Below are 3,760 nucleotides of genomic sequence, written 5' to 3' on the forward strand. Positions count from 1 at the left end.
ATAAAAATAAAAAACATTAGCTGGGCATGGTGACACACACCTCTAATCCCAGCTACTCAGGAGGCTGAGGCAGGAGAATTGCTTGAACTAAAGAGGCAGATGTTGCAGTGAGCTGAGATTGTGCCACTGCCCTCCAGCCTGGGTGACAGAGTGAGATTCCATCTCAAAAAAAAGAAAATAGATTTATCAGCTCTTGTCCACACAACCGCTTTCCTTCACAAACTCTGGTGAGACTGGGATAGTGGACATCCCAGAGGCTAAGAAAGTGAGAGGTAAGAGGGGTTGGAGGGAGCTCCCTGAAGGCTCAGGAAAGAGAGACAAATACATCTTCAACCTCACCTTCTTGCAGAGGGCCTGTCTTAGGGAGCTTCCTCAGAGCACACACAGACATATCCTAAAGTCAGTTCCTGCGACACAGTGAGCAAGTACTTGGGCCTTCCTTCTCTCTTCTCAAAACCTTTCAGTGGCCCTCTAACTAAGCCATTTGTCTTTGCTCTTTCCCTCTCTAATTCATTTTCTGCACCTGATCTAGAAATTGCTTTCTTTTTTTTTTTTTTAAAGGTAATCAGTTATTTAATTAGATTATTAGGACATTTAAAACACCAATTTGTGAGGATAAATTCCATTTGTCGGGGCAAACACAGATCGCAGGTAGCCCTGGAGCTGAGGAATAGCTTTGATTTTTGGTAAAATTTGTGAGTCCACAGCTTTCTGATCAATCTTGCGCTGCTCTGTAAACTCGTATTTCTCTTTTTCTGTGTTGAAGATCTCACCTTCCTGGTGTCTGGGCTTCCGCGGCTGCTTCTTCTTGAAGTAAGCATCAGTAAGATGTTTTGGGATTTTTACATTGCTGATATCAGTTTTGGTGCGGTGGCAATGACAAATTTCTGGTGCATTCTTTGCAGAGGAACTCGATTGAGGATCAGAGTTCCAGTCACAAGTAACAAGCCACTAGCCAGATGCTTCAGGAAAACCATCCTCTTGCCCCTGTGGTGTCCAGTGAGGATGATCAGAATGGTCCCGGGGGTGATGCTGGCTCACAGTTTTCTCACATGGTGACTAAAGGGTTTTTTGCTGTGGCTCAACAGCTTTCAAGGCACAGCTTCAGTAGGATAATACCTAGCCATTTTGCGAAGTTTAACCACCCGGGTGCCACCGTTTTTGTCACCACCAACTGGTTTTGTAACAGTTGCAAGAACCTTCTCCTTCTTTTTCTTTTCAAACTTGGATTTAGCTGCTGAGTACTTCCTCTTGTACAAGGCTTTTCTGGAATACATGGCAGATCGGGAATACCTGCCAATTCCTCTGACAAGAACAGGATTGCAGCTGCAATGGGGCTTCCCCTTCTTGGGCTTTTTAGCCTTGAGGCTACCCTTTTTCACTTTGCTACCAGCATCAGCCTTCTTGGCTTCAGGTTTCTTCTCTTTAGTATCCGGCTTCTCAACTTTTTCACCCGCCATCTTGCAAGATGGGAAAGAGCAAGATTGCTTTCTAAAGTTTACATGAGATCATGTTCTGACCACTTATATCTCTGCTGGAGTCATGGGCAAATGACCTAAATTTTCCAAGCTTCATTTTCCCCATCTATAAAATGGGGATAATAACCCCTGCCTCATAGAGTTATTGTGAAGATTAAATGAAATTATAAGTTTATAACTTGTAATATAGTGCTAGGCACATCCCAAGAGTTTACTGAGAGTCAGATATTGTTATTAACATTATTATCGTCATGGCTATTGCAGGAAATCTAGGTTGCGTGTGCTGAAAAGCAACCGTCCAGGTTAGTGGCTGTCAGCACAGGCTGGGGAGTCAGACACACCTGAATTTGAACTTTTGCTTTTCCTTTACTATTCGTACAAATGTGGGCAAATCAACTAGTGTATCTTCTGATTTCCTTTCCTATAAAAGGAGGGCAATAAAGTCTTGCTTTCCAGAGTCTTTGTGCAGTTGAAATGAGATGATATAAGCGTATCAGAATTAGGTTAGCTAATACAGAGCCTTAAACAACCCATTTTCCCCCACATAAAAGAAGCCGAAGGCAGGTTCAATTGTTATTGAAGACTCAGAGTCTTTCTTTCTCCTCCACCATCCTTAGTGGTTGCCTTGTAGCCTAAGACAGGAACTGTCTTTTTTTAAAAGGAGACTTCCCAGATTCTATCCAGCAACTCTATTTATATCTCATTGGCCAGAAGAACATAGGATATGGTCACACCTTGTGGCGAGTGAGTCTGGAATCGTAGCTTTTCAGCTGGGCAAACTGCCACCCAGAATGAGATGGGATTCAGCAAGAAACAGAGGCTTCTGTCAGCACACACATGAGTGAGATTGGCAGCAGATCCCCCAGCCCAGTCAAACCCTTACATCCTTGTAGTCCTGGCCAATAGCTTGACTGCAACCTCATGGCTGCCCTTGAACCAGGGCCACTGAGTTAAGGTGCTTCATATTCCTGACCCTCAGAAAGCGTGTAAAAAATCAAGCGTTTTGGCCAGGTGTGGTGGCTCATGCCTATAATCCAAGCACTTTGGAAGCCAAGGCAGGCGGATCACCTGAGGTCGGGAGTTCAAGACCAGCCTGACCAATATGGTGAAACCCTGTCTTTATTTAAAAAAATAAAATAAATAAAAAATTAAGCAAAAGAAAAAAAAAAGATCAGGGGTTTTTTGTTTGTTTTGTTTTGTTTTTTTGAATTTTTAGTAGAGACAGGGTTTCGCTATGTTGGCCAGGCTGGTCTTGAACTCCTGACCTCAGGTGATCCGCCTGCCTTGGCCTCCCAAAGTGCTGGGATTACAGGTGTGAGCTACTGCTCCTGGTCAAGAACCAGTGTTTTTTTTAAGCTGCTAAGTTTTGGGGCAATTTGTTACGCAGCACTAGATAACTACTGCAGTAGGCCACAAACATCAGTAATAGTAATAGTACCTGCGACTTTATCACCAATAGAAATAATTGCTATTTTCACATTATATTAATATTATGGCTGTTTCAAAATATAATTTCCACTCATCATTACTTCACAATTACAGTATTATTAGATCTATGACTAGATAATACATGATTACAGGGTTCCATCTACTTATGTTCATGCGATGCAGCTCCATGCAACTCTGAATCCAGCAATCATTTAGCTACCACATGGTAAAAGTGTGTTTCCCACATTGATCGTCCAAATATCTTCACTGCTTTCCAGGAGTTTCTATCCAAAATTCTTTGTTGATCAAACCAACAAACAAAAGAGTTGTGTTGTTTCCATTGTTGGTTCAAGTTTTGCAAACCAGACAATTCAAATGAGAACTCTTTTTTTTCCCTTTTTTTTTTTAAGTCAGTTTCTGGCAAACAAATGAGAACTCTTAACTCTCCATAAGGCAGCTTAACCTTCTGGAACATGAACAAATGTCTGCCCATAAATGTGGACAAGGCAATTCTAAACATGTCTAATGGCTGAATGAACTGTTACAGGGTATTATCTAAGATACTTACTATTGCTAGCACACTATACAGGGCATGTGTATAGTTACACTTTCTGCAGATCACAGAGGTTCTTTCTTTGACTTTTCCCTTCATATTCCTTTTTTTGTACATTGTGTTTTGAAGTAAAGGCATGAACACATACTACGTTGTACAGGTGGTATTTACATATTATTTTTCCTTGAAAAAATACTAAGCTTATAAAAAAAGAAATCTGGGGGCAAGACTTCTGGGTGTAGGTGAATGAGGAGGTCAGCATGTTGTTTTCCCCCAAAAGAAACCACGGACAAAAGCAACA

General features: G+C 41.6%; 1 pseudogene; it reads right to left on the bottom strand.

The window, feature by feature from the left end:
* Positions 1-594: 594 nt before the first annotated feature.
* Positions 595-1,480, bottom strand: LOC100388069 (large ribosomal subunit protein eL6 pseudogene; annotated as a pseudogene).
* Between the last annotated feature and the right edge of the window lie 2,280 nt (positions 1,481-3,760).

The sequence above is a fragment of the Callithrix jacchus genome, chromosome 4 (assembly GCF_049354715.1).
Source record: "Callithrix jacchus isolate 240 chromosome 4, calJac240_pri, whole genome shotgun sequence".
In the NCBI taxonomy this organism is placed as follows: Eukaryota; Metazoa; Chordata; class Mammalia; order Primates; family Cebidae; genus Callithrix; species Callithrix jacchus.